Source organism: Rattus norvegicus, chromosome 17, assembly GCF_036323735.1.
Source record: "Rattus norvegicus strain BN/NHsdMcwi chromosome 17, GRCr8, whole genome shotgun sequence".
Classification (NCBI taxonomy): domain Eukaryota; kingdom Metazoa; phylum Chordata; class Mammalia; order Rodentia; family Muridae; genus Rattus; species Rattus norvegicus.
The window spans coordinates 47,957,167-47,968,309 of NC_086035.1; the positions used below are offsets into that span (position 1 = coordinate 47,957,167).

The following is an 11,143-nucleotide window of genomic DNA, read 5'->3' on the forward strand; positions in this document are numbered from 1 at the left end:
TGTACAAGTTTGGCACAAAACTGTCCTAATCAATAGTTGCTAACTTCCTTCAGGATTCAGATTATAATATTTTCATCACAAAAGAACAAAATGAGGGAACACACAGACACAAATAAAATGACTGTTTCATTAGGTTTCTGGACACTCTCTGGTATTCCTGTCCTCAAGTATGGTCTTTTCTGTGATCGTAAATCCTTATTAGAAGCCCAGGACTATAAATATTCAAGAGAGAGCAGAAAAGATTCAACTATCTTCAGTTTGTGGGCCTGGGTGTGGACACACGCAGGGAGGTGCCTAAAAAACTAACAGAAACCTAGAGCAGAGTCCACGTACTAAAAATTTTAAGAAAACTGAATGTAATCTGCACTTTCTAGGTATGAATCCTGAGCCAAGACATCTGAATAGCTGTGTTTTATGACTGTGTTAGGAACAAGCAAAGTCAAAACAAAAGAAAAACAAAAAAAACTTGTTCTAAGTACTGCCATTTTGTTTTCAGACTCCATTTAATCATAGCGGAAAACTAAATTCAAAGTTCTAAGTCCTAAGAGAGCTTGGGTTCCAGAACAGACAGCTTCTGCTGTAAGGAGAGAGTAGTCTTGAGTCCAGCCATCTCAGGGACAAGTCTTCCATCTTGCTGGTGGGTTGAAACTGAGTTCACATTTCCAGCCCCTGGAATCAACTCCTATCCAGATTGGTAGGAAAATGTAACAATAACTTGGCACAGATGTTTATGATTTGCAAGCTTAAATATTCTGCGATATTCTGGCTCATTGCTGCAGTTCAGTTCCCAAGTCTGTTCTGTTGCTGTAAAAATATAAAAATAAATGAGTATAGTTGTCTTTGCCTCGCTAGGTCTGCACCACGGTGCCCAAGGTATCTGCTAGATATCTTGGCGGAAACACATCCCAGCTCTGCGGGGTTGTTTTGCCCATCACCTTGGTTCACCATCTGTTGTTGTAAAAATATAAAAATAAAAAAGTAACGGTGTCTTTTACCCCACTAGGTCTGCACCATGGTGCCCCAAGATATCTGCTAGATATCTTGGCGGAATCACATCCCAACTCCGTGTTGGCCCATTGTCTCCTGCTGCTGCACACTTTCCTACACTCAAACCATCACATAAAAGAACACACAACACAATAATCTTAGATCCAATTGATAAGATATAATTGCCCACTTAAACATACAAAGCCCAGTACCATCCATCCCTTAGGAACATTAATAACAACCCGTAAATACACAGAGCAGAATCTTAACATCACCTGCCATGGCTTCTCACCCTCTCCTCCTCCTGTCTCCTCCTTTCTCCTAGTCTCCTCCTCTTCCTTCAAACTTCTCTCCTGCCCATCCTTCCTTCTCCTCCAATGACAGGCCTCCTTCTATCCTGTACCTGCCTCACCTGTGACATCATCCTACACTGTTCTGGAACCCTGATTGATCAGTAGTGGCTTGATTACAATAAATTTTGTCATCTGCATTGACTTGCTGTTTTGAGTTATGTTGGGTTTAAGCCAATCCCGTACATAACACTTAAATGTCAAAAAAAAGAACAAGGTAGGTTGAGGGAGGAGCCCTACAATGTTTATTTCACGAAATTATTTTCTAGAATATATACATATGTGCACGTGCATGCATAGGTTTGTCACTGTTAGGTGTCTCCCTTTATTGCTCTCCATCTTAATTTCTGAGACAGGGTGTCTCATTGAATTTAGAGCTCACCAATTCTGCTAGACTGGATGGCAAACAATTCCCAGGATCCTCTTTTCCCTACCTCTGCCATTCTAGGGTCACATGCCTGTGCATTCACGTGGGTTTCAGATAGAGATATTAAGGAATAGTGATTATTGCTTCCTGTTATATTCATATTTGGATGTGAGGTTATGTTTCTATGCTTTGCTTCTCTTTGTTTTGTTGCCAATTCGATTAGTTTTTTGCTTTTTCTAGGGTGTAGCTTGCCTCCTTATGTTGGGCATTTATTATCCTTTGTAGGGTTGGATTTGTAGAAAGATATTGTGTAAATTTGGTTTTGTTATGGAATATCTTGGTGTCTCCATCTATGTTAATTGAGAGTTTTGCTGGATACAGTAACCTGGGATGGCATTTGTGTTCTCTTAGGGTCTGTATGACATCTGTCCAGGATCTTCTGGCTCTCATAGTCTCTGGCGAAAAGTCTGGTGTGATTCTGATATGTCTGCCTTTATATGTCACTTGACCTTTTTCCCTTACTGCTTTTAATATTCTTTCTTTATTTTGTGCATTTGGTGTTTTGACTATTATGTGATGGGAGGAGTTTCTTTTCTGGTCCAATCTATTTGGAGTTCTGTAGGCTTCTTGTATGTTTATGGGCATCTCTTTCTTTAGGTTAGGGAAGTTTTCTTCTATGATTTTTGTTGAAGATATTTACTGGTCCTTTGAGCTGGGAGTCTTCAGTCTCTTCTATACCTATTATCCTTAGGTTTGATCTTCTCATTGAGTCCTGGATTTCCTGTATGTTTTGAAACAGTAGCTTTTTCCATTTTACATTGTCTTTGACCATTGTGTTGATGATTTCTGTGGAATCTTCTGCTCCTGAGATTCTCTCTTCTATCTCTTGTATTCTGTTGGTGAAGCTTGTATCTACGGCTCCTTGTCTCTTCCTTTGGTTTTCTATATCTAGGGTTGTTTCCTTTGTGCTTTCTTTATTGCTTCTATTTCCATTTTCAATTCCTTCAACTGTTTGATTGTGTTTTCCTGGAATTCTTTCAGGGATTTTTGTGATTTCTCTCTATAGACTTCTACTTGTTTATTTATGTTTTCCTGTATTTCTCTATGTATGTCTTTCTTGAAGTCCTCCAGCATCATGATCAAATGTAATTTTAAATCTAGATCTTGCTTTTCTGGTGTGTTTGGATATTCTGTGTTTGCTTTGCTGGGAGAATTGGGCTCTGATGGTGCCATGTAGTCTTGGTTTCTGTTGCTTGGGTTCCTGCGCTTGCCTCTAGCCATCAGGTTGTCTCTGGTGTTACCTTGTTCTGCTATTTCTGACAGTGGCTAGACTTTCCTATAGGCCTGTGTGTCAGGAGTGCTGTAGACCTGTTTTTCTGTTTTCTTTCAGCCAGTCATGGGAACAGAGTGTTCTGCTTTCAGGCGTGTAGTCTTTCCTGTCTACTGGTCTTCAGCTGTTCCTGTGGGCCTGTGTCCTGAGTCAACCAGACAGGTCGCTTGGAGCCGAAAGAGGGTCTTACCTGTGGTCCTGCAGCTTAAATCACTCCTGGGGGGGCTGCTTTTGAGCTCTCTGTGAGGGCGGCAACCATGAGTGCCTGCACTGCCTTTTCCCAGGGCCCCGTGCACCGGGGTCCCAGATGGCCTTAGGAGTTTTCCTCTGGAGTCAGAAATGTGGGCAGAGTGTAGTCTTCTGGCTTCCCAGGCGTGTCTGCCCCTCTGAAGGTTTAGCTCTCCCTCCCACAGGATTTGACCAAGTGCAGGGAGCTTTTGACCAGGTCCCTTCAGGTGTGGGTGGTGTCTGGACCGCAGGGGACCTTCTGCTTGATTGGCCCTATCTTCCAGTTCCCAGAGGCCCTATACAGTTTCCTCTTGGGCCAGCGATGTGGGCAGGGGTGGGCAGTATTGGTGGTCTCTCCCACTGAAGTCTCAGGAGTGCCCATCTGTCCGGGTGGTGAGACCTTTCTCCCACGGAGTTTGTGAGCAGGGAGCTGTGGGCCGAGATCAGTGAGGTTGGGGCTTCAGCTAAAAAAATGGAAGTGTCGGGGTTGGAGATTTAGCTCAGTGGTAGAGCGCTTGCCTAGCAAGCGCAAGGCCCTGGGTTCAGTCCCCAGCTCCAAAAAAAAAAAAAAAAAAAAAAAAAAAAAAAAAAAAAAAAAGGAAGTGTCCGGTCCCCGAGGAATTTTGTTTCTGTGTGTCCTGAATCCACCAGGCAGGTCGCTTGGAGCAGAAAGGTTGGTCTTACCTGTGGTCCCTCGGCTGTAGTTTCTCCTGGGGGCTGCTTTTGAGCTCTCCGGGAGGGCTGCAACCAGGAGGGCCTGCCACACCTTTTTCCGGGGTCCCGTGCACCAGTGTCCCAGAAGTCATTAGGTGTTTTCCTCTGGAGTCAGAAATGTGGGCAGACAAATGCTTGAATTACCCTAAATGCCTAGAACAAATGAAACTCAAGACAGATGATCAAAATGTGAATGGTTCACTCCTTCTTTAAAAGGGGAACAAGAATACCCTTGGCAGGGAAGAGAGAGGCAAAGATTAAAACAGAGACTGAAGGAACACCCATTCAGAGTCTGCCCCACATGTGGCCCATGCATATACAGCCATCCAATTAGACAAGATGGATGAAGCAAAGAAGTGCAGACCGACAGGAGCCGGATGTAGATCGCTCCTGAGAGACACAGCCAGAATACAGCAAATACAGAGGCGAATACCAGCAGCAAACCACTGAACTGAGAATAGGACCCCCATTGAAGGAATCAGAGAAAGAACTGGAAGAGCTTGAAGGGGCTCGAGACCCCATATGTACAACAATGCCAAGCAACCAGAGCTTCCAGGGACTAAGCCACTACCTAAAGACTATACATGGACTGACCCTGGACTCTGACCTCATAGGTAGCAATGAATATCCTAGTAAGAGCACCAGTGGAAGGGGAAGACCTGGGTCCTGCTAAGACTGAACCCCCAGTGAACTAGACTGTTGGGGGGAGGGGGACAATGGGGGGAGGGTGGGGAGGGGAACACCGATAAGAAAGGGGAGGGGGGAGGGGGATGTTTGCCCGGAAACTGGGAAAGGGAATAACACTCGAAATGTATATAAGAAATACTCAAGTTAATAAAAAAAAAAAAAAGACAAAAGCAAAAAAAAAAAAACAAAAAAACAAAAAAACAAAAGAAATGTGGGCAGAGTGTCTCTTATATATTGCTATTAAGAGTTAAATTTACAAGACTACAGTGATTCCTTCAAGAATTCCATTTCCATTTTTAACCTCTAAAATACAGAGTAATGTTTGATTATTGATTACAAGGACTGTAATATTCTGACTGCTTAACAGGTCTGGTTTCTTGTTTCTATCACTGTTATTAATATTTTGTATATCTTACCTAGGGTTACTATTGCTGTGATGAGATACCATGGTCAAAGCTACTCAGAGAGGAAATGGTTTCCATACCATTGTCCATTATTGAAGGAAGTCAGGACATGAACTCAAACAGAACAGGAACCTGAAGGCGGGATCTGATGCAGAGGCCATGGAGGGGTGCTGCTAACTGGCTTGCTTTTCCTGGTTTGCTCAGTTTGCTTCCTTATAGAACACAGGACCACCAGCCCAGGACCACCCACAATGGGCTGGGTCTTAATCTTTAATAACTAATAAAATCCTTCACAGACTCGCCAACAACCTGATCTTATGGAGACTGTGGTGGTTTGAATATGTTTGGGCCAGGGAGTGGCACTAATAGGAGATGTGGCCTTGTGTGGAGTAGGTGTGGTCTTGTTGGGGGAAATGTGTCACTGTGGGGGTAGGCTTTGAGACCCTTCTCCTAACGGAAGGGTCAGACAATCTGTTTGTAGCTTCTTTTGGATAAAGATGTAGAACTCTCAGCAGTTCCTCCAGCACCATGTCTGCCTGCCTGCCTGTGTCAGTGTGGGCATGGGGCACTGACATGCCTGGACACTGTTATGGACACTGGACACTGTGCTTCCTGCTATGATGAAAATGGACTGAAATTCTGAACCTGTAAGACAGCCCTAATGAAATGTTGTCCTTTATAAGAGCTGCCTTGGTCATGGTGTCTCTTCACAGCAATAGAAATCCTAACTAAGACAGAAAGAAGTATTTTCTCAATCAAGGATTTCTCCTCTTAGATATAGTTTGTACCAAGTTGACATAAAACAAGCCAACACAGTACATTAAAAAAAAAGACAATCTCCTTAAAATAAAATTGAAAAAGTATTATATTACTATATAATTTCTTTTATAACAAGAATTTGCATTTTTAATTGAATCTGGTATTAAACTGGCATGATAAAATAGATCAAGACAGTAGGCATAGATAAAAGATACAATACTTTAAATATTAAAAAGCAGTTTTTCCTGGTGCTATAGTTAGCTACTCCACATGAGATTTTAAGATTAAACTGAACCAAGCCCCTAAAATTTAACGGTAGTACATTTGTTTAAATACTCCAAATATAAGTGAAAAAGTTCATGGACTTAAAAATAAGGGTAAGTATAGGGAGAAACAAATAGTTAACCTAACTTTTTAAATGTCTATTTGGCTGCTTAAAAGACATGATTTCTTCATCTGTTATTTTTCACTCCATTAGGCCAATGCTCTTGATTATTTTAACTATAATAGCCCTATTATTTTCATATGTGAATTTCTTTTATTTTAATTTTAATTATTTTACACCATGATTGAAGTTTCTCTCCTCTCCTCCCAAATCCTTTGTTTTACAGAAAAGGGTTGGCCTTTTGATATCAACAGTAAGACTCGGCATCTCCTCTTTTATTAAGACTAGACAAGGCAACCAGGTAGGGAAAAGGGTCTCAAAGGCAGGCAACAGAGACAGAAACAGCTCCTGCTCCCACTGTTAGGAGCCCCATAAGAAGGTCAAGCTATCATGTATTTCTTTTATGTTAGAACACAAAAATTTTAAAGGGTCCAATCAAGATCAAGATAGCAAATTATTGTGATTTTAAACAACAACAAAAAAATAACTTTAGCCCCATTTACACTAGCTAGAGATACCCAAAGATTTTGGTTAAATTTTTTAATTATAAAAAAGATCAATCTCTAATAACAATATTTATGGTGCTTTAATCTCAAGTACTGTTGTTCCTTAATTAAATTATTATCCGAGTTGCTTATATCACAATTAGCAAATATTAAAAAAAAACCTTGTATTTTGATCCAGCAGTTTCTTTCTTAAAGACTTTATCAGTTCTTTCTCTCCCCTGAGACTGCTGGGAGGCCCACTATCCAGGCTCAACTACATCAGATCCTGGGATTGACCCTTCCTGGCTACGTGGGTCATATAATACTTAATAAACAGTATGTCCACTACTACCCCTCCATCAAAAAAAGTGGCACTTGGCCAACAGCCAGAGCTGTGAAAGCCAATTCCTGAAAAGCCCTGTCAATGAAGGCTGAGTGGCTAGAGCTTCTGTGATAAGCAGTTGGAATGTTATAACTCCAGAGTCTAAGTAGAATTTAGCGTGGGCTTCCATTAGCCCTGTAAATTACTTGCCCCTCTCTGTGCAGACCTAACTTCCTGTGACTAACAAATATGAACTTCTCGACTATATTAGCTTAACAAGACCCAGTTTCACTCACCAAAGGCTTAAGATTTGTCAGAGAACATTAGCGCCTCTAGCTGAGATTTCTCTTCTTTACTGTAACCATGTTTCCTTCAATGGACATAGGAAGTGCCTTGATTTATGGCTTCCTTTGTTCAGTTACTATAAAAAACAAACAAAAGAAAACAAAACCTTCTTGAAACTGATGCAACATTGGAATGTGGAATTTGGGGTAATGTAAACTTTTATTCCCTTCAGGTGATTGTTCTTATTTGGGTCCTGAATAAACTCTTTTCTCCTTTAAGGTGAAAGCTATGTTTCTGCTTGACAGTCTGTTGTACAAAACCCACATTTGGTCCTCAATATACTGCTGTCCTCTAAAAGGAACCATAACCTCATGCAACAAGGACAGAGTCCTGGTTTAAAACAGGAAAGTATTGTTATAGCCTGATGCAATCCTCACAAACCACTGAAAAAGGAACCTCCACCCATCCCCCCAGGCTGCTGATGGTGAGGTTCAAAACTTTATTACAACTGGTCAGCTCTTTGCTCAGAAGAGAACGGGTACCAACCAAAGCTCTCTGCATCCTTTTATATAGTTCTTATTGCTGGGTAGGGAGAAGCAAGCTAGCAGGTTACAAGGGTCAATGAAAAGCAGTTAGCTTGGGTTAAGCTACAGATTTTAAAAGTTTAAAATAACAAACCAGGTTTCAGGTGTTACCCCATTTGAACAACTTCTGAGAACAGACATTATCTCCTTCCTGTTATCCCTCCTTCCTTATTATATACTGAACCTTGGTGCAGAATGATTTAGCCCTGGGGCTAATTTTTCCTTTGGAAGTACATGTCTTCTACGTCTCATCAGTATGATGTGACTTGGAAAATTTTATGTGAGATAGTAAAATGAACAAAATACTAGGGCTTATCAAAGTTCCTAGAACCAGTTTGAAATTGATTACCTTAGAAACACCTAAATATTAAATACTGAACATAATTGTAATGTTGAATTTTAGAAGAACCTTGGGATGACTATAATGAGATAAGGGGGCGAAGAGAAAACATTTTCTTTGTAAGAAATAGCAACTAATAAATGCAGAAGGAAAGTTCCTCACGTTCCTCAGCCTATACACAGGGGTTAGTTCACAGGGCTGCTATGTAGAATAAGCTAATTAATACATGGGAAGTCCCACATCATCTGTAACCACATTGGCCCAGGAAGAGAAGGTAGCACCCTTGCACCTCATTAGACTGGAGAAGGATGAAGCAAGGTGATAAGAGACACCCACTGGCCTTGGAGTTCATAGAAAGGAGCAGAGGTGGAAGTGCTGCTTTTGGGATGGCAGCCACTGTGTCACTTCCGACTTCTGTACACTTCGTTTTGTGTGTGTGTGTGTGTGTGTGTGTGTGTGTGTGTGTGTGTGTGTGTGTAGTGTGTGTTACCCCACTTCAACACGTTCCCACACCCCTATCCCCACTTTTGAGCCTGCACAGCTGGGTGGTGTCTCCTCCCTTGGAGGCCTGAGTGAGCTTTTGTTGGTGACACAAAGGTGGGCTCAAGCAGCCAGGACAGGCAGAAGTTGCACTTCACCCAGTCAGCATGGCCTTCCTCACACTGAGCTGTGAGCAAGGGGTGTACCCACCAAGCACTATTTTAAGCATTTCCTAAATGCTTATTATAATTCCATGATGTTAGCATTCCTTCTACAACCTGCCCAACAGTTACCTAGCAACAACCAAGTAGGCCTGACTTGCTATAAAAGGGACTGTTTGGCCTCTCCATCTCTTTGCCTCTCTGTCCTTTTTCTCTCTCTGACCCCCTTCTACCTCTTCCCACTTCCCAATACCCTCCCTCCCCTCTCTCCATGTGTTCCTGGCTGGCCTCTTCTCATTCTGTCTCTGTCTCTGTCTCTCTGTATCTCTGTCTCTGTCTCTGTCTCTGTCTCTGTCTCTCTCTCTCTCACCTCTTTCTGTCTCCTCTCTCTGTCTCTACTCCCTTCTCAACTCTCCTGCCCATGCCCCCATATAAACTATTTTATACTACCCATAGTATGGTGGGGATGGAGATGCCTACGCATGGGCCCACTGAGGTAACCCCTCCCAATGCACCATACCATGCATATCCTTGGTGCTCAGACTTGGATTTACAAACTCACAGGTTCACATTTCCTGCTGCCACATGGACTTTCCAGCCATCATATCACTAGAAGACTACATCCAAACACCATAGAATTGGTAAACTTCCTGCTTGTCCTAGTTTTGGTTTTTCTACTGTGAATAGACACATGACCAAAGCAACTCTTTTTTTTTTTTTCATTTTAAACAAGAAGTTTATTTAAACAAAAAGACGCTTGACTTGAAGGGAAAACTATCTAGGATCATTTTGTTCAAGTGTAATTTAACCCTACTTATAGATAGATTGCCCTCATGTAAAAGCTATGTACAAAAAAGTTATAAAATTGTCCTTGGTTTTTACAATGATAAATGAAAAACATAAAAATTCTCCAGTCGAACGGATTATGCAAGGATTTTTGTGCTGTTGGGTTCTTTTGTTAAAACAATGAGAGCAAAGTAACTTGCTGGAATAGAAAGATAAGAGTTGAATGAGCATGCTACTAGTGGAGAAGGGGGATATTTTCACAGAACCAGTACTGTCCCGAGACAATCTCCATATGATGTAACTGAACAGAACATTGGCCATTTAGTTTAAAAAGGAAAAGGGGGAAACAGGAGAGAGAAGAGGGTGAGAAGCCATGGCAGATGTTTACCAACATGCAAAAATATAAATTCTACATAAATGCCACTTTAAAAGATGTAACATCACGTGCTCCAGACACTGCCTGGAACTGAAGGGACCAGATCAACAGATCTTTGCACCCAAATCCCATGGGAAGGAGAGCTAAACCTTCAGAGGGGCAGACACGCCTGGGAAGCCAGAAGACTACACTCTGCCCACATTTCTGACTCCAGAGGAAAATTCCTAAGGCCATCTGGGACCCCGGTGCACGGGGCCCTGGGAAAAGGCAGCGCAGGCACTCATGGTTGCTGCCCTCACAGAGAGCTCAAAAGCAGCCCCCCCAGGAGCGATTTAAGCTGCAGGACCACAGGTAAGACCCTCTTTCGGCTCCAAGCGACCTGTCTGGTTGACTCAGGACACAGGCCCACAGGAACAGCTGAAGACCAGTAGACAGGAAAGACTACACGCCTGAAAGCAGAACACTCTGTTCCCATGACTGGCTGAAAGAAAACAGAAAAACAGGTCTACAGCACTCCTGACACACAGGCCTATAGGATGGTCTAGCCACTGTCAGAAATAGAGAACAAAGTAACACCAGAGACAGCCTGATGGCGAGAGGCAAGCTCAGGAACCCAAGCAACAGAAACCAAGACTACATGGCACCATCAGAGCCCAATCCAGCCACCAAAGCAAACACTGAATATCCAAACACACCAGAAAAGCAAGATCTAGATTTAAAACAATATTTGATCATAATGCTGGAGGACTTCAAGAAAGACATAAAGAACTCCCTTAGAGAAATACAGGAAAACATAAATAAACAAGTAGAATCCTATAGAGAGGAATCACAAAAATCCCTGAAAGAATTCCAGGAAAACACAAACAGGTGAAGGAATTAAAAATGGAAATAGAAGCAATGAAGAAAGAACACAGGGAAACAACCCTAGATATAGAAAACCAAAAGAAGAGACAAGTAGCCATAGATACGAGCTTCACCAACAGAATACAAGAGATGGAAGAGAGAATCTCAGGAGCAGAAGATTCCAGAGAAATCATCGACACAACGGTCAAAGATAATGTAAAGCGGGAAAAGCTACTGGTACAAAACACACAGGAATTCCAGGACACAATG

The 11,143-nt window shown here is 42.1% G+C and overlaps 1 long non-coding RNA gene across 1 annotated transcript; it reads right to left on the minus strand.

Moving 5' to 3' along the window:
• Window positions 1-480: 480 nt before the first annotated feature.
• On the minus strand, window positions 481-9,009 carry LOC120097820 (uncharacterized). Its single transcript, XR_005495609.2, has 3 exons — window positions 7,315-9,009; window positions 3,947-4,081; window positions 481-804 (listed from the first exon to the last, which is right to left on the minus strand). It is a non-coding gene; the product is annotated as an uncharacterized LOC120097820 (long non-coding RNA).
• Window positions 9,010-11,143: the final 2,134 nt, after the last annotated feature.